Here is a 24,845-nt window from a genome sequence, read left to right on the forward strand (position 1 = left end):
TTCACAGTGGAAGATAATAATTTCTTCTAAGAACTGTAGCTACTACAGAGGAAGATGGGGAAATTACTGTAATTAGGGAGAAGGTATTAAGTGAACTGATAGGATTAAAGGCAAATAAGCCTCGAGACCTGATGATATGAAAGGAGATAGCAACAGAGATAATGGATTCTGGAAATTTCCATGGATTCTGGAAAGGGACCATGGATTTGGAAACATGCTAATGTGACACCCTTATCTGACAAAATGGGATAGGCAGGAAGTGGGAATCTGTAGACCAGTTAGTTTGACCTTAGTAGTGGGGAAGCTGCTGGAGTTAATTGTAAAAGGAGATAACTGAAAACTTGGAAAAACAAAGCTCAATTCATCAATGTCAGCATGGTTTCCTGAAGGGCCGTTCATGTTTAACAATCTTCCTGAAGTTCTTTGAGAATGTAAACAGCAAGGTGGATAATGGGGATCAAGTGGATGTATAGCTAGACGTCCAGAAGGCATTTGACAAGGTGCAGTGTAAAATACTGATCCAGAAGGTTAGATCCTAGGGGATTAAAGGATAGAGTATTGGCTGACTGACATGAAAGCAGAAAGTCAAGATAAATGGGCCCTTCTCTGGATGGTAAACTGTAACTAGTGGAGCGCTGCAGAGTTCAGTTCTCGGGCCTCAACTACTTACAATCTACATAAACGATCTGCAAACAGGGACCCAGTGTGACAGAGCAAAATTTGTGGATGATACCAGAATAGAGTCATAGACTCATAGAGATATACAGCACGAAAACAGATCTTTCAGGATATTGACAGGCCAGAATCTGGTAGGTGGAGTATAATGTGCATATGTACGAGGTTGTTCCTCTCGGCTTGGAAAATGATAAGGGCAAATTATTTTTTAAATGGGAAGCAATTTGAAGTGCATCAGTGCAAAGGTCTGTTTTTATTCATGAATTACAGGAAGTGGGAATGCAGGTGCAGAATATAAAAAGAAAGGCAAATGGAATCCTGGCATTTATTGCAAAAGGACTGGATTATAAAAGTAAAGAAGATTTGTTACAATTATATAAGGCATTGGTGAGACCTCATCTGGAGTAGTGTGTTCAGATTTGGTCTCCTTACCTGAGGAAGGATGTGGTGGCGGTGGAGACAGTTCAGAGAACGCTCATCGGGTTGATTCCAAGGATCAAAGGACTGCCATTTGAGGAGCGGTCAAGTGGCTGGGGCATCTATTTGCTGCAGTTCAGAAGAATGAGGGAGGATTTGATTGAGGTATATAAAATGCTAAAAAGGGGATTGATGAGGTGGATCTTGTTGGCCAGTCTAGAATGAGAGGTCGTAGATATAGAGTGAGAGGAGGTAGATTCAAAACTGAGATGAGGTGAAACTACTTCCCTCAGAGGATTGAGAACCTGTGGAACTTACTAACCCAAAAAGTGCAGCGGGGGCAGAGTCAATCAACAGATTCAAGAAAGAAATAGGTTTCTGATGAAAAGCAGGATAAAGGACTATGGGGAGCAGGCAGGAATGTGGAGTTGAGACAGGATAAGATCAGTTATGATCACCTTTAATGGTGGAAAGGGCTGAATTGCCGACTCCCACTCCTATTTCCTTTGTTTCTGTGTTCCTACCTATTCATACAGGCAAAGCCACCATGTACTCATACCATTGTCACTTAGTGTTTCTTTCTTTCTGCAGGATAAGAATGTGCACACCAAGTGTGAATGTACCTGGATAAGGAAGGAGGAATTTTTCAGGGCTGGGGAGGGGTGCCTGACATAAAGTTCCTGACCCTCTTTGGGCAGCAGACTACTGAGTGGACAGGAGAATAAGAGGAATTGCCTATGCTGAAGGGAAGATTCAATATCTATGGCCATCAGAGGCAAAGCCTCCAAACTGACCACTCAGAACAACGCATTCAATGAAGATTAGCTAAGCATGGTGACTCTTGATACCGCACCTTTGCGGTGGAACAGTTGCAGGTCACTTTCAAAGGATGCACTTTCAGAGCCTTCCTCCCTACCGTTCACCAGTGCACAAACGCTCACCTTAATGTGTGATCCAGCCCCAATAGGCTTAGTGTCACATTCTCATGAGCACAATACTGACGTCAGCCTGTAGCTTGAGGAGGAAGAAATGGCCACGGTCTGCTGGAGAACACATCCTTATGGAGTCCAAAACAGGCTCTGAACCCAGCCTTCAGTAAGATGACAGAGATGCATTGGCAAACAAGGTAACTTCTGGCAGGTGTGCCAGAGATTAGGCACAGACTGGAGAGAAGCACAGAGGAGTTTGCTGCAGTTCTGTCTGACGCAATGATTTTAAACAGCTGCCTCCATGAAACCAGCTGTGGCCTCTGGAAAGAGCCAGGTCCCACAAATCAGTCAGCATCAGTTGGAAAAATGCAGGGAATTTCACTTGAGCTATGGATGAATTCATTCATTGGCTGGGTGAAAGGGGGCTAAGGGACCTTGACCTCCTTCCAGGGGTACCATCCCCGAAATAGTGAGGGAGATGCCAGAAGCAGGAGCAACAGACAAGTACCAAGGGTTTGTCATCTCTGGGCACTCTGCAAAGGACTCAAACTCCTCCATCAGGTCAGGTTGAGGAGGTTGCAAGAGACCCATTGCTTGCCAGAGTATGCTGTAGGCTCCAGACTACCAGAGGGTGCCCATCAAAGTAATCTGGAGTAAGCAGGCAAAGGAATCAGTAGGCTTCCTTAGATTCCACTGTTGATGGCGTTCCAAAGTGTAGTGGTCAGTAGAAAAAGATTGAACAACATTTATGTTACTTTTGGAGCACAGCTGTCAATCTTCTGTCCAGCTTGATACTTGACATACATTTGCCTTTGTAAGGCAGTCATGAGGTTCCTTCAATCTGTTAAGGCTTTTGATAATTTATCTTTACATGGTAGGCCATCTTGAGGGATACTGATCACAATACACACTCACATATGTATCATGAGGAGCTGTGCAAACAGTGCTAAAGCTGTCACTCCCTGCAGCCCTCTTGTAAACAGGAACTTAGGCTAAATATTCAGTTTTCACAATCAATCATCAATTGTTAGCCTCTCTGCATCTCAGTTACAGATGAATGATGCTTGCAAACTGAGGTTAAGTATAACCTCCATAAAATCCCTTGTATCTCCATACAGGAATGTGAACAGGAAGTTCTTGGTGGCAAGGAAATAAATTAACTTACAATTAATAACAAATAGAGTATCTTAAGATCTTAAAGTGACAAAGAAAGCGATCTCTTGAGGGCAGGAACATATGAAGTAATAATTAACCATAGTTCTGAATAGTAACATATATGTTAATACAAAATCATTTGCTCACAAATCTAGTAACTAACAGGTTCTCTTTGTCCCAGTTCAGCCCTGGCTTCTTGAAAATGCTCAGCAACGGCACTGACTCCTTCAGTATCACTTTTTAAAATTCATTCATGGGATACAGGTCACATTGGCTTAACCTGCATTCCTAATTGCCACTTGATTGGAGTGGTTTGCTGGAGCCATTTCAGAGGATAGTTAAGAGTCAACCACATTGTTGTGTGTTTGGAGTCACAGGTAAGTTATTAGTGAACCAGATGGACCTGTAGAACAATGGTTATATAGCCACATTAGGCTAGCTTTTAATTCCAGATGTTCATTCATTCAGATTTCACCATGTGCTGGGGTGGCGCTTAAACCCATATCCCTAGAGCACCAGCTTGTGCCTGTGGATTGCTAGTGACAACACCACTGTTCCACTGTCTCACCCACTGTCTTCATCAGAATCCCTTTCTCTTCATTCCCTCCTCCTTGTTCCAACAATCAGAGCTTCAAGGCCATCTGACAGCTTAATGATGGCCCTAATGCATACATGGGCAGCAGTGTAGCCCTGTTCAACGTTAGTCAGGGAGTTACACTCCAGAGTTATTAACCATGTTTCTGGGGGTACCGTTGTCAGCCATAAAACGTGAAGATCATACCGGGAGTGAACATTTGAGGAACCTGTGAGTGGTGCAGAGCCTACATGACAGTTCCCTGGATGGTGGGAGCAGAACTACAGAAATTGCTGCTTGCGGTCACCAACTATGTTGGTGGCAGTGAAATCCTATTCCGTTCAGGAATGTGATTGGATTGTGCCTTGGAGCTCTAAGCATCTCATGTACAATCGCTTGACCCTTGTACCTGAGGGAACCCAGTGATAACTGCAAATCTGATAGCTGGGGCACCTTGTCACATCTGAGTTCACGGTGAACTGGACAAGCTACTTTTTCTTCATGTATGGGATGTGAACATCAAAAGATAGGTCAGCATTTATTGCCCATCCCTAATTGCTTAGAGAGCAGTTAAGTGTCAACCACATCACTGTGGGTCTGGAGTCATATGTAGGCCAGACCAGGTAAGGATGGCAGATTTCCTTCCCTAAAGAGCATTAGTAAACAAGGGTTTTTCCCCTGACAATCAACATGGTTTTATTAGACTCATAATTTTATTGAATCCTGCCATGAACATTACCTGGTTCTCTGGATTATTAGTTTAGCAATAATACCACGAGGCCATCACCTCCCCTAAAGCATAACTTCCTTGTAAAGAACAGTGAACTCACAAATAGACTTGTGAGCTGCTGATTGGAAGTGCCATGTGCCCAGATGAGGTTTGAAATTAATAGATGGTTAGGAAGTTCAATGCTGCTGTAATCTTCAGTGCCACAGACATAGCCCAGCCAACCATGCTGCACCATTACAGAACTACCAGCAGGGGGTGGCAGATGTAAATTACACAGTGTCCCTCATTATGCAAAGACTTCCCATCAACTGACTTTGACTGATCTGACAACAGAAATTATGACTCTCTCAAATGAGTCTCCTCATTGAGTCTTGCCTGACTAGTTACACTGTGTCAGTTTACATAGAGTTTTGCCTGTCATGGTATCGGTTCTTCCTTTGTGTGGCCCCACTGGTAACAGTAATAGTACTGTAATCACCTAAGGCTGTAGCAGTGCTATTGGCTGGTTCAGCAACCCAGAGGAAAAGTTATATGACGTTTGTTGATCTGCAAGCATCAAGATGGTTAGCTTAGGTTAGAATCCACTCATCAGAAAGAAAAAGAAGAGGCCAATTGGTGTGTCCCGGACAAACAACCTCCGCGTACAAGTGTCAGTGGTAGCATCCTTTGATAAGTACAGATGTCACACAAAATCCAGTTGCGCATCAGAAGAGACCCACCAGCCTGTTATACTGTACCTATGTGGACCTATATTTGGAGTCAGGTTTGTAGGAGTGGCACGGTGGCTCAGTGGTCAGCACTGCTGCCTCACAGCATCAGGGCCCTGGATTTGATTCCAGCTCAGTGACAGTCTGTACGCAGTTTGCATATTCTCCGCATGCCTGTGTGGGTTTGCTCCACTTTCCACAGTCTGAAAATGTGCAATTTAGGTGGATTGGCTATGTTAAATTGTCCATTGTGTCTAGGGATGTGCAGGACAGGTGGATTAGCCAGGGGAAATGCAGGGTTACAGGGATAGGGTAGGGGATAGCTCTGAGCGGATGCTTTCAGGAGGGGTGGTGTGGAATCAAGGGCCTAATGGCCTGTTTCAACACTGTCCGATTATATGTTGGACCAACGTTGGAATAATTGAAGACTACCCTATTATCGAAGAGGCTGTCTGGGCAGCCCACACAATAGGTTATAAGACTCATATTTTCTATAATAAAAGTACTGGACAGGGAGAATATAATCAATATTTACATCCACCTTCTGTTGGTATGCTGCTTGACAGTGCTGAAGACTCTTGTTCCACTTTTCAGCCATTATTTGCTTGTACACAGCTTCAGTCTCCTGAGTCACACGTCTTTGGTTCCAGGCCCTGAATATTGCGCATCATTTGGTTGGAGAAGCCAGGGTTGTTCTCTTGAGTGAGAGGTATAGTAGATGGTTGCAAGAATAGGAAAGGTTTTCACATGGCAGAAGAGAATACCCTTCCTATTTGGCTGATTGTACAGGATTGGGGTCAGCAATTTAAGGCTTTGAGCAAGAGACACTGGAACAATGTGAGGAAGAATATTTTATGCAGTGAGTAATGACCTGAAATTTATTCCCAGGAGCTGGTTGAAGTCGGAAAGCATCAATGGTTTCAAAGAAGAAATTGGATGGACCCATCTCTGAGCAAGTTGATTAGAAAAATAGTCTAATTTAGAAAAAACTTACATGTAAAAATAAGTTTGCAGGGCTAAAGGGATCAAGTGAGGGAGGATAATTGACTGGATTTGTTATACAGGAAGCCGCCATCAGCCTGATGGTCAAATGTCCTCCTTCACTGCCTTTTGTGACTCCGTAAATCTGGACTGCTAGTCTGGTTGTTGCTTTGTTGCACCTGGACAGTGTAGGAACTTCATCGGCTTGAGTGCATTAAATGTATTTTCTTTGCTGTTTCCTCCTATCTAATGAGGAGTCTTTGATCAACGAATTCAAGGAGGTACCGTTAACATAGCTTTAAATTGGACTGTGTTCTTCCAGGAGGGATTCACTATTGGGGTCCATAAGGAAATGAACATTTTTCTAATGCCCTGGATAAGAATTTTAGCAATTACTAGTTTGAGAAATTGAGGAAAGTGGTTATAGGTTGCCGGATGTAATAGCTTCTGGTTAATGATGATTCCTATGTACCTTCTTTCGGCATCATGGAGACCCCAACACAGACTCCAGTGAGAGATAATGGGAACTGCAGATGCTGGAGAATCCATGATAATAAAGTGTGAAGCTGGATGAACACAGCAGGCCAAGCAGCATCTCAGGAGCACAAAAGCTGACGTTTCGGGCCTAGACCCTTCATCATGAAGGGTCTAGGCCCAAAACGTCAGCTTTTGTGCGCCTGAGATGCTGCTTGGCCTGCTGTGTTCATCCAGCTTCATACTTTATTATCACAGATTCCAGTGAGGTTTGGATTTGAATTCTGATTCCAATTCAAGCTGGTGGGAGCCAGACTTGGGTGCTGTTGGGAGTTGGCGAAGATGGGAACACATGTCAGGTGCTCATCAGCAATCAGCACTTGTCAGATATTAGTCTTTGCATCTTTGCTGAGTCTTTCCTTAATGTGCATGTTAGGACAGATGTCTTGTGATCTCTATTTGCAATGAATTGGAATCCAGTATTCTTAGCTTGTTAGCTGGAGACATTCCCAAGGTGAGTTTTTCACAGGACAACAATATCCACATTCCTGTCATTGAATCTTTAGTGTGTAATTCATGCTTAATCCAGGATAGATGTTCAATGCTGAGCTGGTTAACTCTTCTTGGTGGACCTTTTTCTCAGTTTTGTTGACCCTGAGAGAATCCATTTTCATGTGGGTTTTTAGAACTTGGACCATAAGCCTGGTGGCTGGTGTTCAATTACCTTCCTGACAGCATTAGTTTGCAGTTTTTCAAGATGGAAACCTTGCTTTAGCAGGAAGACTATATAGAGGTTGCTGTCTCCCATAAAGGCCAATTAACTATAAACCTAAAGTTCTGAAGAACGGCCAGACCCGAAAAGTTAACTCTGATTTCTCTTCACAGATGTTGCCAGACCTGCTGAGCTTTTCCAGCAATCTCTATTTTTGTTTCTGTTTTACAGCATCCACAGTTCTTCTGATTTTTATAAATCTAAAGTTACTTGTTTGTTGAAATGAAATGTATGTCACTTTATTTTTGAGCATAACTTGGGCATGCGGATTAATTTTTTTCAGTCCATAGGACTTTATAGCGCAATAGGAGACCAATTGGCCTATTGTAGCTGTACTCAACTTAAAATCTATCCAATTAGTCCCACTGTCCCTTTCCCTGTGGCCCTGCATTTTTTCTCAGTTGCAACTTTTCCCTCGAGAGAATTAGCAAAGGCATCACCTGATCATGAGTAGCAAGTTTGTTTTTAAATATATGTTAGATATGTCATTATTGTCCATGTGGTATGACAATGAATGAAATGACTTCCTTTAGAACTAGCTGGAGTATATTACACATGGTAATTTTGCATTTGAATACAGATATCTTCAGCCTGTTACCTTTTAGGTTTGCTGAATCCAACATTTACACAATTTATAAACATTCAGAAGCCAAATTAGCAATGATGCTATTCAAATTAACAGGGCACAACCTTTTGACTCTAGTCAGCAAAACAGATTGCACACCATTTGTCTGTGTATGCATGTTCGAAGTGGCTTTATCTAATAAGAAGTTATTGAGACCTCATTACAACTTCCAGGTAGATAATCTGATAGTGTAAAAGCAGTGGGCCAGCTTCTGATTCTACATGAATGATTCTATGCTATACTATCTCTCTTAAACACTCTCTTGCCTCTGTATAGGGAAACTGCTTATGCAGGCTTGAAGAGGCTATAGTTTTCTTCTATTAAACTATTGTCTCCTGCCTCCACCTCAAACTCATTGTCCTAAGTGATAAGGGCAATGTAAAGAATATATGGCGTCAGGGATTTGGGCAGAGGTGTAGTGTAAAGGATTAAAGCTAAATGTGAAAATGGTCAATCTATATCATGTGTTATGAGGGTTCGCGTAACACCTTCTAGAGAGAGATAGTTCCGCGTACAGACTCATGCTAAGCCATGCCCTGTAAATATCATGAAAGGAAAACTTACCAACAACCTCATGCCCAGCAATTGACCTTGACCAAGGCCACAACTTCCCTCCAAACCCACTACAGTGGTGATAGATGGCAGCTTTGAGTAATCAACCTAGCAGCATAAGAGGCATAGCTCTGAATCCAAACCTCAACGCAAGAGAAGAGGCAATGGGGAAAAATGTGACCGAAAAGGAGCTGAGTGTGGACTGATAACAGGACAGTGCAAGGGGCAACTCGAGTAAAGCGAAGCCTAAGGCAAAACTCTACCCATTGCCAAATAGCCTCAAGTACATGAAAAGCTCACCTTGAGCTGAAAAGAGGCAAAGCTGGCTTTGACTGTTCACCGGCTACAGGAATATATCACGTAGGATTATCAGAGGAAACAAACAAGTATCTTCCTCTATGCAATTGGCAGCATTATAGATGAATGAGACAGGGCGATGAATGAGGGGGAAAAAAAACAAAATAACTGCAGATGCTGTAAATCAGGAATGAAAACAAAGTTGCTGGAAAAGCTCAGCAGGTCTGGCAGCATCTGTGAAGGAGAAAACAGAGTTAACATGTCGGGTCTGGTGACCCTTCCTCAGAACTGGAATTCCTTCTGAGGAAGGGTTACTGGACCCGATGAATGAAGAAACTGTGTCATAATAAGCTGCTCTTGGGGATTTCGATAGTTGTTTCAGCCTTAGAGGAAGTACAGTTATAGAAAGGGTGAAATTTAACAGATGTACTGAAGGACTGGAAGAAAGTAGAGATTTCTTTATTGGCTTCATTTCACATGTATTGAGTGACAAGTAGTTGCATGTATGGCAGCATGAAAAATGACTTAATTCAGTATTGCACTGTATTCAGTGTCTTAGAAGAGCCATGATCATATTTTTTTAAACAGTCAAGGTTGTACAGTTGCCGGGACAAGCAGGGATTAAAAAAAAACTAGACTTTCATTTGAGGTGATGAGGACTTGTGCAGAAAACCGGTTGAGGCAGAGCAGTTTGTAGGCTACCAGAGATGAAGTGTGGCTACACAGACTGGGAAGATGCAAAGGGCAGCAGGAGTCACCATTACACAGTGCTCTTGCTGTGGAAGGAAAATGATACATCTATATAAAAATAGTCCTGCCAAAAACGTGACGTGCCATGCTGGCAAAGGGGTGGGGAGAGGGGGTCATTTTAAAACTGCTTGCCTGGCAAAAATTAGTCAGACTCAAAAACAAAACGAAAAACTGGTCAAAACATGTAGCACTCAAGAGAAACTGAAAATGCTAAGAGACATTTCTGGGAGAAATTACAGGAGACAATTTAATTAATGTAATGCCAAAATTATGGCAAATGGACACAAAACAAGTCAAATTGGACACTGAACAAGTCCTTTCAGACTTCATGACCAAAATGATACTTTCTCTAGCCATCTGCCATTGATTCCATGGACCAAATGGCATCCAATACAAAGTCAAGGGACAGTCCACTGTTACATTTCGTTACAAAGGTAATCATGGAAACTCTATATCTCATTCTAAACCAAGGACGTTCACTACTACATCAGAAAACTGGCACGGAACTAGGATGCATTTATAAATCAGATAAATTGGAAAGTCAAGGAAATCCAAAAGGATTCATGGCAAAATGCCCAACATTAGTTCAGCTCAGGGTATAGGGAAAAAAGCTTGATTCCAGACCAGTGTGCTTATTCAGCTCAAGGAAAGGTTCACATCCATTTTCAAATAATATAAAACAAGAAATTGACTCATTGCTGTATCAAGATTAATCTGACCAGTGGCAAAATAACAGTGGCATTCAGGTGTGGTCTCAGTATAAAAAGTGAATTGGTCAATGTCAATCTGTGTTGAGCTCACTAAACAGTGAAGCAGAAAGGGAAATTGGGCTCATGGTGTTTTGTGGACAACAGCCTGGAAATGCTAGCGAAAAGCACTATTTTTACCAGATTAACTGCCCACAGTGTCTTCAGGCAGCCAGCTCTGAACAAATTCATAGTGCTAACAATATACAACACACTAGTTAGAAGATACTGTTTTAATTACTTATCCTTTTGTCATTATATAAGCACCCAACATTTTGCAAAGAATAAAGGATGAACATATCCAGAGGAATAGAAGCTGTTACCTGACATATGAATAATATTTCACAGTTCAATCATGTCAAAATATGAATACAGCACTGCTGTGATGCTTTTCAGAAGTAAAACGTACTCAGTGAGAAATGTGGGTTCCTGCGACCAGATTTTTAGATTACACCATTCATGCACTGGGCATCAGGGCTAATTGTCAAAAATCCAAAGCAACCAAAGATTTTCCATCACTTTGCAACACCTTTGCACTTCAAAGATTCATGGGAGTGGTGAATCAGGTAGGACAGTGCTTAGCTAATCTGACATAGTAAAATGAATCACTACAAGACAAGACCAAGCGTGATGTTAGCAAGAAAATCTACAAATCTCCTTTGAAAGGCTAAAGCAAATAGTAAAAGCAATTTCACCAGACATTAGCTATGCTGACCCAGAACTAGCCAACATAGTACAACAAATGTATCAGCAGGATGAGGAGCTGTACTTCTTCAAATTCATGAAGATTGTGTTACAACCTGTTGGAGCAATGTTCCCAAGTACATCATGGTTTCAGATGGGATGCGAGGAGAGGTGAACTGGCTCCCCTTCTTTATTCATCTGCCCCCTCAGTTGATTACAACAAGTTTGATTTGGAAAAGGATCCTTCCCTTTCTCCCAAAGACTGAATGAATTCACACTTTAAAAGGAGTCAATTAATCAAGTTTCCTTGAGTTAACAAAGGAATGAATTTAGCAGCCTAGTAAAGGAATGTGCAAGATGAAGTGGTAACACAGCACACATGCCTGTAGATTAGGGAAAGGAATTCGAAAAAGATACAAGTTAAAAATAGGTATAGGAATTAATCTCTAAATTGTTGTTGAAGAATAGACAGTTGCAGATGCTGTAGTGTATCATATCTGTAGTATTGATGTTGGTAGTTGAGCAGTTGTTTCTGAGACTTGTGGGTTTGCAGGTTTATTGAAATTCTTTTGTCTGATTTCTTTCAATGGTGGCTGGCTGATGGTACCTGATGAGTACCTTACTTTACTCTCAAGGCAGATGTGTTTAATGGTTATTCTCAACCAAGACATTCATAGTACTGTAGTCTATACACTATTACATCAGGCCACTAACCATGGGTTGCAGTTTGTTTTTAACCCCTGGTTTTTGTATATTCCTGGTAGGGTAAAACACAACTTGGTCTGCAGAAGATGACTTTCTAGCGAGTTTTGAGAAGATTTGTAGCTCAGGTTGAGGTTCTGGATGTGAGTTTGCTCGCTGAGCTGGAAGGTTCATTTTCAGACATTTCGTCATCATTCTAGGTAACATCATCAGCGAGCTTCCGGTGAAGCGCTGGTGTTATGTCCCGCAAGGGCTTTTGGGTAGGCAGTCCCCCATAGCTGCTTCCTTTTTCAGTCTTTCTATTTGAGTTTTCCCTTTCTCTGTACAGCTGTGACGTTCCATGGGTCAACACAGGGGTTTACCAGACAGACAGTTATTGAATATTTCTTTGCACTGATCTTTTAAATGTAACTATCTCCTTTTTAAAAATAGATGCTAGAATGAAGGGCTCAGAATATCATAAGTACTTCAGGGCTCTGATCTGTTGCTATGACAATGGAAGACGTAGACCAGTTATTATGCATCCAGGTCATTGAATGAAATGGAGCAAGATATACAGTAATTGAGAAGGAATCACTAGCAGCAATAGAAACTTGTGAGAAGTTTTCAGATAATGTATTAAGTCTAAGATTTGCCATTGAAATAGATCAAAAACCAATGATTACATCATTAAATCACAAAGAACTACTGAAGATCCCATTGAAGGTAAAAAAAATTCTTTGTTTAATAAGGCTCAAAACCACAATCAAACAATTCTAAACAAAGCAGTGAATTACATTTGACACATAGTCACACATTCCTGTCGAAAAGCCTACATGAGAAAACATAAATTTCTACTTTTTTTATGAGCTCTGAATGTAATTGGTGCCAAACTGCTTCACCTCCAAGAAAGAGATCAGAAGAAACTCAGAAAATGAATGAGAAATGCTCTCAAATATCTTCTGAAAGGTAATTTCTTAAAAGTCGGCCAGAATATGCTCTAAGCAATCCCACTCTCAAATAACACTTCAGCCAGGTAAGACTGGAGTGTGATGGGTGACATGCTGTTCTGTATTGAAACACTGGCCATTCCAAAAGGCCTCTGACTCAACCCTTTGCCAAAGATACAAAAAGGCTACTTGGGTGCTCTAAAATATCATGCCAGATTGCAGAATTCCAAGTGGCAGTCATGATTTCAGAATCACTGGAAGAAATGCTTTTAAAGTGCATCATGAGTAATTCATTGTAATGAGCAGAGGAAACATTGATGACCCTTTCTTTTTCTGGGAGAAGGGGGAGGGCAAAATCATGTCAAAATAAAAAATCCATCCATTGAGTTTGACTGAAAACCGGAAGCAGGTCTCAGAGTTGAGAACAAAGACCAGAGAGATTGGTGTAAGCTCTGTAAGGTAGAAATGAAGACAGAAATTTGTGTGGTGGGGGTACAAATGGGGAGGCAACATGAGTTGGGGGAGTTGTGGGGTGAAAGTATGGGAAGTGCAGCAGCTGTAGGGGGAGATGTAGGATAATGTGAATAATGTATGTAGTCAGATTCTCAGTGGAAGATGTAGGAAAGGGTTAATGCTGAACATGGAAACAGGCAGTTTACATCATCAGTAAGAGACCACATGACAACCAGACTTGGGGCAGCGATGGTTCAGTATTCAGCTTTGTGCTAAGTCTCACATTGTAACTAGTTTGAAAAATGTTGAATAGAAACAAACACGGTCTCTATTTTTCATGACCAAGAACTTCACCTAAAACCCATTAGGGTGGCAAAAGAATCGCTAATTCCATTTCCCTCCACAAATGAGACAGATGGGTTGAAATCTAATTATTTAAAACCAAATGTTATTGCGCATTTTACCCAGTCATTAGATACTCTCATGTACTGACATGAAAACTAGGTGTGCTGTCCAAATACCTGAGTTCAGTTTTAAAGTGCCACATTGCTGAATCAGCCCATTGCTTTACTGAAGTAATTAGAGCTATTAATGTTCATTCAATTAGTATTTAAAACTTCCCAATATAACATTCAGCTGCATGTTAATTATTCTTATGATTTAAGATTTACTATAATGTCTGTTCTTCCAAATATTTATCACTCCGAGTTGAGAATTTTCTTTGGGAAGATTCTTGAGTACAAAAAAAAGCAAATCACTGCAGATGCTGTAAATTTGAAATAAAATGGTGGCGTAGTATATACATGTACTGTTATTTGATTCTTTAAGATGCCTGGATGGGCATGATAAATATTAAACATGATCTTAATACATAGAGGTTCAGAAAAACAAAACAAATAATTTGATGTCAGCTGATAAGTATTGACTCAAATAAATGGTTAATTGCAGCACTAAACATTGCCAATTTCCTCCCATTTCAGGTTGCCTGCTTCCGTAGCACGAGAGGGTGCCTTTGTCCCTCTAGACTTAATGTTCTTCATGTCCTCCTACTTAGCTCTTCATTCAAACATCACTAATGGTAGTTCATCCAAGACTCTACTGCCTTTATCTTAGGCCAGGTCAAAAGTCACACGACACCAGGTTATAGCCCAACAGGTTTATTTGAAAACACTAACTTTCAAAGCTCTGCTCCTTCCTCAGGTGTAGTGTGGAAGAGGAGGTTTACTAAAACAGAGTTTACAAGCAGAAAGGTATTAACTTTAACAATGGCTTGCTGACTGCCTCCTAATGAATCCTTAATCAGGTAGAAAGGAAACATAGGTTTCTATTGATTAAAATGCAAATCCTAGAATTTCTTTCAAGTCATTGCCCCACGATAACTAAAAGTTTTATCAGTGTATATAAGAGATGACATCTCAGGTCAGACAATGAGTTTTAGGTGTTTAGAATCTGTGTTTTAACCTGGAGTCAGACTGGTTTTATGTTTCTGAACAAAATAGAATGTATCTGCAAATATCTTGGATGAAATAATTCACTCCATAGATTTATATGTGCGTGTGTGTGTGAGAGAGAGAGAGGCAGAGGGAGAGAGACTGTATGACATCTCTCTCATTATTTCTATGTAATTTTCTATAATATTATGACCCTCACTTGAACTAGCCCAATGCTAAAAAGTTATTTCTTTTGTGCATTAATGCTTCTTTCATGTCACCATTGGTGGTCATTTTGTTAGGCCCTAAACTGTCTCATTCCTTACCTTATAAGCTCAATTTAAGAGTCAGATATTTCACCAACTTTTTGAATAGCCATCCTGTTATTCTTTTGGCTGTGTCCATTATTTTGGATTTCATGCCCTGCATTCACCCATGGATTACCCACATTAAAAATACATCAAAATTATGAATTGTTGCTGCTAGAAAGTCCCTGTGCAGCAATCTAGTTTGTACAGGCTCAGACTTTTCTAGGATGCCGTACTTAATTGGAAAACCATGAGCAGGCAAAGGCTAAATTTGCTCTTGAATATGGCTACTTCAATGTAGTACTGTAATGCAGATATTGCCAGTAGACCCATACCTAGGTTTGTCCAGGCCACACTGCTGGGGTAATGACTCAGGTGACAACTGTTCATGGTTTTGATTTCAGTGGTATAAGTGATAGTGCAATCTTTGCATATATTTCTATAATTATATATTAGAAGATTCTTGAACAGCAACTTTTTGTTTGGAATTGTAGTTAATATGAAGAAATTGGAAATAAACACTTGCTTTGACTTGGTTAGATCTAGACTGAAGGTTATCTCCTCTCAATATTTTTGCTAGCTTTCCAATGGCTTTGCTTCTTGCTAATTTTCCTTTGAGTGATATGATGATCAATTGATGTTACACACAAACTATTCAGTGCATCAGATCCCATTGTCACATTGTGCTTTCAGGAATATCTAGGTCAGTAACAGAACTTGTGTTGCTAAGATGATTGTTGTAGCTCTCAACTCTTCACCCTTTGGATAACTGGAACTTTGAATCTAGTCTGCAGCATTAATATCCTATTCTTGATTGCACATAATTAAATCAGCTCCCACAGTGTGCCATGGCCTGGGGGCTAGACCAGTCGATATTATCTCCTCTTTGCTCTGCATTCCCGGCATATATTGCATTCCTGGCATATATTGCATGTAAACACCATTCTTTGCTGCCTTTTGTAGATGCCAATCCAGTACACAGCTGATCTGGCTCTGAGCTTACATTTCTCCATTCCATGTGGCATATTTTTTAACTCATGGAATGTGAACATCACTGGCAATGCCAGCATCTGTTGTCAATGCTTTAACTGCTGTTGAATTGGCTCGCCAGGACATATCATTTGAGAGTCAACAACTTACTGTGGATCTGAGGTCACATGCAGACCAGACCAGTTAAGCACAGCAAATTTCAGTCCTAAAGAAAATTTGTAAGCCAGGTGGGTTTCTATGACAGATGATGGCGGTTTACAATTTGAGATTTATTTATTAATTAAATACAAATTCCACCAGCTGCAATGATGGATTTTGAACTCATGACCCCCGAGCATTAGCTTGAGTCTTTGGTGTACTAGATTGGATTTCGATATTATCATTGTCTTCTCCTGACATATCGCCCAAAGAAACTTGCTCTGCATCATTTCAGGTACAAATAAACTCTGGGTCTGGGTAGTAGAACACCATCTTCTGGTGAGAAATCACTTCTGATAGCCTGTTAATTACATATTGTTGGCTCTTTTTGTGATATGTTTTCAGGCCATCCTTTAATTGCTTGCTGCTGAAAGCATCTGTAACTCTTTGACTTTGATGGTCTCACCTTGAATACAGCTTTGTCAGTGTTACATTCACCAGATGATGGGCCTGTATTTTTTTTTAAATCGTGTGTTTCTCCACAATGAACTTTTCCTGATAGAGATATGTGTGGGATTTCTCACATCCATACATTGCTGCCACCTGCTCTATGACAATGTTGGCATTTCAGCTGATGTCTGAGATTTGGTTGTAAATTCTATCAGATCTTCCTCTTCTATGGTGGTTTTACCCAGTTCTTTTTTAAAACATCTGATTGCAGAGTGACATATTTCTCTCTGACAGACGTCTCATTTCACACAAATTCTGTGTGATTATTGAAATTCTTCCATATGACACAGAACACTTGTACACAATAGCTTTTCTTGTAGGTTTGCTGTGTGTTCTGGCATGGGTTATGTTTGGACTCAGGTACTGGATCAAACCAAGGAAACTGCTCAAATTTTTCTTGTCCCTGGAGCTGTCATTTTAGAAATAGCTGTGATGTTTCCAGGACTCAGCCTAACTTTGTCAGGTGTGTATACCATTTCAAAGAACTAGCATTCTGTGAGTCTTTGTGTTTAGCATTATCCCAGCTTTGTTGTTCCTTGCCTTGTTTTCATTATCAATAGTAGTCATAACATTTACCATCTATACCATACGTCTGAATATCATCAGCTATTTTGACTGCCCCTGTACGTCCTCATCAGGTCTTGTGTCTTTTTCTGCTGGAACAGATCTGTAACACTTCAAGCCAAAAGGAAAATGCAGGCACTTGCATTGACCAAAAGGTTTGTTGAATGCTATCAAGGGGACAAATCCTTGTTCAGCTTCACATTTCTGTCACCATTTCTGGCATTGAGTTGCTGAAAACATTTGATCCTGCCAGTGTAGTCTTGATCTCTACCAGTGTTGGAATGGGATAATGTTTCCTCAGTATTGTTTGACTCAAATCTTTGGGATCCAGGAACATTGCTAGCCCTCCATTTGACTTCTCCATTACCCTGATGGAATTTGTTCAGTCTGTTGTTTTGATGATTCCAGCAGTCATTTTCTTGTTCAAGCTTTTCTTTTAGCTCTTTAGGCACTTTGTGTATGTTGAATCATTTTTTTTTGCTGTATCAATATTGATGTAATATTTTGATCAATGGTGATGCAGTAATCAAAACCTTGAGGGTATCCATATGTCTCATATGCATATTTATTGAATATTCCTTGCTTCTAATTGGAACACATTTTTCAAATGGTTTAACTACATTCTACCCTCTGCTGCTCGCCTTAACTCATGCAAAATACTGCAGCTCATCACAATAGTTCCTCTCCAGATAAGCATCACTTTGTGGATGATCCCCAGATCATCCAGTTAATATCTCTGTGTTTTTCACTGATTTGGGTTGTTCAGCTATCCAATTCATCATGAGTTGGAGCTACCATAGAGTCATACAGCATGGAAACCGACCCTGCGGTCCAACCAGTCAATGCCAACCATAATCTGAAACTAAACTAATCCCACCTGCCTGCCTTGGTCCATATCCCTCCAAACATTTCTTATTCATGAATTTATCCAATTGTCTTTTGTACAGAATAACTATATCCGCATCCACCACTTCCGCAAGAATTCATTGCACACATGAGCCACATTGCGGAAAAAAGGTTCTCCTCACGTCTTTTTTTTAATCTTTCTCTTTTCACCTTAAAAATATGCCCTCTACTCTTGAAATCCCCCGCTCGAGGATAAAACACCGGCCATTCATCTTTCTGTACCCCTCATGATTTTATAAACCTCTAAAGTCAAACTTCAACCTCCTATGCTCCAATGACAAAGTCTCAGCCTTTCTTTATAAGTCAAATCATCCATTCCCAGCCACATCCTGGTAAATCTCTTCTGAACCCTCTCCAGCTTAATAACATCCTTCCTTTAACAGGGTGACCAGAACTGGACGCAGTACTCTAGAAGATGCCTCATCAGTGTCCTGTACAACTTCAACATAACATCCCAGCTCCAAAATTTAAAGATCTGAGCATTGAAGTCAAGCGCGCTAAACACTTTTTTAACCACCCTATCTATACTTGGTGCACACTTCAAAAAATTATGTATCTGAATCCCTAGGTCTCCGTGTTGAACAACACTACCCAAGGCCTTACTTTTAATTGTATAAGTCCTGCCCTTGTTTGTTTTAACAAAACACAATATCTGTCCTTTGCTGCTGTGGTGGTGGTCTTATCACTTTTACTCAATTGGCCCAGTTTTTCACTCCTTCTATGGCATAATTTGAGTTGATTTTTCAAAATCTAATTCAACATTAAACATGGTTAAAATGTTTAGTGTTACTGACAGACATCTACTGTCACCATGTTATATCTTCTAGTTCCCAGAAGTTTGAAATAATCACAATTTTGAACTCAAAAATGCAGGAGTTTAATCGCGTGTATTTCTTACAGGTTTTCATGTGGTTTTAGACTGAGATATTGGTGTTTGACTCCTAACTGCAAAGCAGCAGTAAATGTGGTTCCCTCGATGTAGATCCACTAAACAATTGATGTGTAAAGGATGGATACCCATATGTTGAGTCAGGCAGCAAATGACATGGAGAACTGTGTGTCAAAGTAGTCAAACTGGGTGTTCTCCAACAGGAAACCTTAGATTAACCAGGAAATCCACTCCCTACTGAAGACCAGGCTTACAGCATTCAAGTGATATGGCCCAGACCGATAGAGGAAATGCAGATATTTATAAACCTCTAAAGCTGGAGAGGGTTCAGAAGAGATTTACCAGGATGTGGCTGGGAATGGATGATTTGACTTATAAAGAAAGGCTGAGACTTTGTCGTTGGAGCATAGGAGGTTGAAGTTTGACTTTAGAGGTTTATAAAATCATGAGGGGTACAGAAAGATGAATGGCCGGTGTTTTATCCTCGATTTATAAAGAAGAGGCATTGTTGCACCTTCCTAAGTGTTGCATCTATGTGGGAAGTCCAGGACAGGTTGTCAGTTATTGTCACTCCCAGGAAGTTGACACACTCTACGCTCTCAACCTCAGCTCCATTGATATAGATAGGAGCATATTCTCCTCCTTTCTTTCTGAAGTCAATGATCAGTTCTTTAGTTTTGCCAACATTGAGACAGGTTGTTATCATTGCACCACATCACCAAGCCCTCTATCCTGTTTCTTCACTCTGACTCACCCCTGTTTGATATCCATCCAGCCATGGTGGTGACATCAGCAAACTTGCAGACGGCATTCATTTGGAATTTGGCTACACAGTCATGGGTGTACAGGGTGTACAAGGAGTACAGTAGGGGATCAGAGACGCATCCAAGAGGATCTCCGGTTTGACGGAGAGCCATAAGAGAAGCTAAGAGGCTGTATCGGACCAGGTTAGAGGCCCAAACCAACCATAGAGGATCCAACCGCCTACACAACATAACAGGAGACAAAATGAAGCACAGCAAGAGAGTCAACAAAGACATATCCCTCCCAATGCTTTCTATGCTCGTTTTGAGCAGAATGCCAGTGGCTTGGTGTCAGCTGCCCCGACAGCCCCGAACGCACCTGCTCTCCCCGTCACTGCTGCAGAAGTCAGATCAGTTTTCCTGGGAGTCACACCAAGGAAAGCAACAGCCTGGATGGAATGCCCTGGATGGAATGTGTAGATCTTGTGTGGACCAGCTGGTATTCACTGATATCTTCAACCTCTCCCTCTGACGAGCCGAGGTACCAGTACCAAAGAGACCACAAGCAACATGCCTTAACGACTACTGCCCAGTGGCTCTGACCTCTATAAGTATGAAGTTCTTCGAGAGGCTAGTCATGGCCCACATCAACACTAGTCTCACAGCCTGTCACAATCCCTTGCAATTTGCCTGCCGATGTAACAGGTCCACAGCACGTACCATTTCCCTGGCTGTGCACTCACCCCTGGAATACCTGGACAACAAAGACACCTATGTCAGACTCATGCTTGTTGACTGCAGCTCTGCCTTCAACACCATTATCCCCTCTAGCCTGATCTCAAAACTGTGTGACCTTGGTCTTGGCTCCACCCTCTGCAGCTGGATCCTCAGCTTTCTGACCTATAGACTACAAACAGTGAAGATAGACAACTTCACCTCCTCCACGATAACCGTCAAACCGGAGATCCTCTTGGATGCGTCTCTGATCCCCTACTGTACTCCTTGTACTCCCTGTACACCCATGACTGTGTAGCCAAATTCCAAATGAATGCTGTCTGCAAGTTTGCTGATGTCACCACCATGGCTGGATGGATATCAAACAGGGGTGAGTCAGAGTGAAGAAACAGGATAGAGGGCTTGGTGATGTGGTGCAATGATAACAACCTGTCTCAATGTTGGCAAAACTAAAGAACTGATCATTGACTTCAGAAAGAAAGGAGGAGAATATGCTCCTATCTATATCAATGGAGCTGAGTTTGAGAGCGTAGAGTGTGTCAACTTCCTGGGAGTGACAATAACTGACAACCTGTCCTGGACTTCCCACATAGATGCAACACTTAGGAAGGTGCAACAATGCCTCTTCTTTCTCAGGCGGCTCAGGAAATTTGGAATGTCCATGAGATCCCTCACCAGCTTCCAAAGATGCACCATAGAAAGCATACTGTCCGGGTGCATAATGGCCTGGTACGGAAACTGCTCTGCCGAGGACCGTAAGAAATTACAGAAGGTGATGTGCATAGCCCAGACCATCATGGAAGCCAACCTCCTATCCATGGACTCCATTTACACCTCTCATTGCCATGAAAAGGCTGCCATCAAAGTCCCATCCCACCCCAGTAATGACCTCCTACAACCTCTTCCATCAGGCGGAAGATACAGAAGCTTAAGCACATACACGCACAAAGATTTTCACATCTTTATTTTAAACCTGCAGTTTCACACAAATGGCTGTTTCCATCTTTCCCTCTGCGCTCTCTCTCTGACTTGAAGTCAATTCCCCATTGAGTAAGAACAGAGGTTTTAAAAAGTAAAACCACCATCAAATCACCAATGTCACTAAATAAATTAAGAAAGTACAAGCACTGCCTGTCAGGGGCATTGAAAAAATAAGGAAAGGGAGGGGTTTAAATTAAAGTGGAGTTGGAGACAACCCAACATTTTTTTAATCAGCCTGTTCAGAGGGGTTATGACATTTCTATGAAATAGATGAGACTTGAACTCAAGCTTCCTGGCTCAGGGACAAGAACATCACTACTATACCACAAGACCCTCAGAACATGGCTTTCTGCTTTCTCTTTTTTTTCTGTTCAGAAATGCTTTTACATGCCTCTGGAAATTCTTAATTTAACCACAGCTGAATCATTCTTGTTACATAATAAAATTATAAACATCAAGTCTCACCCATCAAGACTAATGCAATCATAATAAATATAGGGGAGGGTAGGAGAAGAGGAGGGAATTAAAGTAAAATGGAGTTGGAAGGAAAATAATGCAGTCCAATCCCAATGGTGCTTAACTCTCTCTGAAAGCTTCAAGGGTATTGTGTGCTCCAGGGATACCTGGGTGCAAATGTAGCTATGGAAGAGGGACAGGCACTTGAGAACTACGTCTCCTCCACAGGCTGCTTCCTGGACCTGTTCATGGCCACCTTAGCCAGGACCAGGCCTACACTGAGGGTCTTCAACTTGGTAAACACAGCTCTTTTTAAATTCAAAAAAGTGTTCATAACACTCAACAGAATGTTTTGTTTTTTCATCACCAAACCACCCATGATACTTTTCATTCAATTATTTGCCACCACTGTACTTCTGACTAAGAAATTATGTGCAACACCCAACAAGGGCATCAAAGCTGAGGGCGAAGGAGTGGGCTAAATCAAAATGGAATTGGATTTTTAAAAATATCTGAAAATATTATCATACAAAGCTGAATGGCTTTTCTCCCACCACCAATCAACCTGTGCTTATTTTTCCATCAATTAACCACCACCAGTAAATCACCATGTTTTCGAATTGATTATATTACATGCAAAGTTCGTTAATAGCAATCCAGTCATTCAAAAGTGGAGGTGAGAGCTCAATCAAAATGGACAGACTGCAACTGTGAAGAATCCAGCTTTTCTCTTCACTTTTTTATATAAGTGCTCTTACACACATTTTCTTTGTGTCACCAAATGATATTATTTCACCTGTTAACTATCACCATTAAATCACCAATGTTTTTCAACTGATTCACTTGCATGCAAAGCCTATTAAGGGGATTGCAGACTATCAAAAGTGAGGGGGAGGTAGGAAGAGGGGGCAAAATCAAAATGGAGTTTGAAGGGTAGAGAAGGCACTCCATCCCCAGCAGCCCAGTTTTCTCTAAAAGCATCGAGAGTACTGGGGACACAATGTGGCCTCTCTCCAATGTGATCCAGGCATGAACATAGTCACAGAAGAGGGGCAGACAACTGGTAAATATGAAGGAGTCAGCTTTGTTTTTATACCCAGAAGTGCTATCACACGGTGTGAGTGACTTTCCCACTATCAAGTTACCGTGAACTTTTCTGTTTTTTTTTTAATTACCAACCGCAACCAATAAAACACCCCCGCAGCCAATTAGCTATCTGCAAGAAAAGCCTGTTAAAAGCTATGCAAACTGTCAAAAATGAGGAGAAGGTAGGAAGAAGAGAAAGGGACTAAATCAAAATGGAGTTGGAGGCAGAGAAGAACCCAGCTCCTAAATGAAAATTCCAATAAGTATCATCTGTTCTCAATAACTCTGGCATTTTTCTGCTTGGCCCTTAAATGGACTTACATTTCTAACGCACAAGATCTGAAAGAGATCACAATTGCTTTACGAAAAGAAACCTTCTTGTCTACATTTTAAAAATGGACTTTGCTGGATGAAACTATGGCCATCACCAAGCATAATACAAATTGACTCTGGAAAGTTCCACTTAGCAATTACCAGGGTAGAACTCAATCGTACCTGGAATCTCACATATTCCATTGTTTGGTCATTTCTGATAAACCAGCACAAATCAGCTGCCTCCTCAGTCAGATCCTGTAAACAACAGGGAGCTAGAGAAACTCATTATACCCGAAGTGGAGCCAATGCCTTAACAATTACCTGATACAGTAACTTTTTTTTGATTGGAGCGATAGAAATTGACCTGCTAGCTAGTGACTTATCATTAAACGGATGGTCACATGACCTCAGACCTTGGTCTCTGAGAAAAGTTTTAATTGTACACTTTCTAAACCCTGCTTCCATTCAGCAAAAGTCTCATTTTCTGATCATTTCAAGGCAATCTGCAGAAATCCATGTTCCAGACTGTGCGAAGCCTGCTTCAAGTCCAAGATCTCCTTGAAGTTTCATTCTCTGAAGATTTCAGTTTTTCCTGGAAAATTAAAACAAGTCTGCAACTTGATTGAATTCTGAAACTTCAGTCAATAACAACCACCTAAATCCAAACTCCTATAGAGAAAACCTTCAAAGAACACTGACTTTCTGGACTCAGGCCAAGGGAACAAAAATACTAATTCCTGATCATAGCCCTTTTGTTTTTCTTCTTTTACTTCTTATTTCTTCTTTGTAATCTTGTGAGAATGTATACAATAAAACCCTTTCAAATCTCTGAAATCTTGTCAAAAATCATCCCTTGTTTTTGAGTACATGAATTAACCATATTAATGTTTTAACCCTAAAGGCAGCTTGTAACAGAAACACAGCAGGTCAAGCAGCATCAGAGGAGAAGTTGACATTTCAGATCAGGACCCTTCTTCAGAAATGAGGGAGGGGGAGAGGAGCTCTGAAAGAAGAGAGAGAGAGAGAGAGAGAGAGAGGAGGGTTGATGGTGGGAAAGGTGGGTGGGGTAGTGATAAGTGAGTGCAGGTAGGCTGTGGTGAGGATTGGTCAGTGAGGTGGGAGGAGTAGGGATAGGTAGGAGAGAAGATGAACAGGTTGTGTCAGGTCAAGGATGTGGGAACGAGAGGGACCGTTGGTCATGGGATGAGGCCAGGGGTGGCAAGATTTTGAAACTGGTAAAGTCTACATTGAGACCAATGGGTTGTAGGCTCCCAAGGTGGAATATGAGGCACTGCTCCTCCAGTTTCCATGTGGTGTCATTGTGACAATGTGAATTTTACCAGTTTCAAAATCTCCCTCTCCAACCAACCCTCCCTCTCATCCCTGCCTCCTCGACCTGACATCTTCTCTCCCACCTATCTGCTCCTCCCACCTCACTGACCAATTCCCACCACTATCTACCTGCACTCACCTATCACCATCCCACCCACCTATCCCAGACCCACCCCTCCTCTCTCTGTTTATTTCAGGGCTCCATTCCCCCTCCCCCTTTTTGGAGAAGTGTCTCGACCTGAAATGTCAACTTTCCTGCTCCTCTGATGCTGCCTGGCCTGCTGTATTTCTCCAGCTCCACACTGCATCT

At 41.4% G+C, this 24,845-nt stretch overlaps 1 pseudogene; it reads left to right on the plus strand.

The window, feature by feature from the left end:
- Nucleotides 1-20,243: 20,243 nt before the first annotated feature.
- LOC132206135 (basic proline-rich protein-like) overlaps nucleotides 20,244-24,845 on the plus strand; it is a 36,716-nt pseudogene continuing 32,114 nt past the window's right edge.

This window comes from Stegostoma tigrinum, chromosome 31, assembly GCF_030684315.1.
Source record: "Stegostoma tigrinum isolate sSteTig4 chromosome 31, sSteTig4.hap1, whole genome shotgun sequence".
In the NCBI taxonomy this organism is placed as follows: domain Eukaryota; kingdom Metazoa; phylum Chordata; class Chondrichthyes; order Orectolobiformes; family Stegostomatidae; genus Stegostoma; species Stegostoma tigrinum.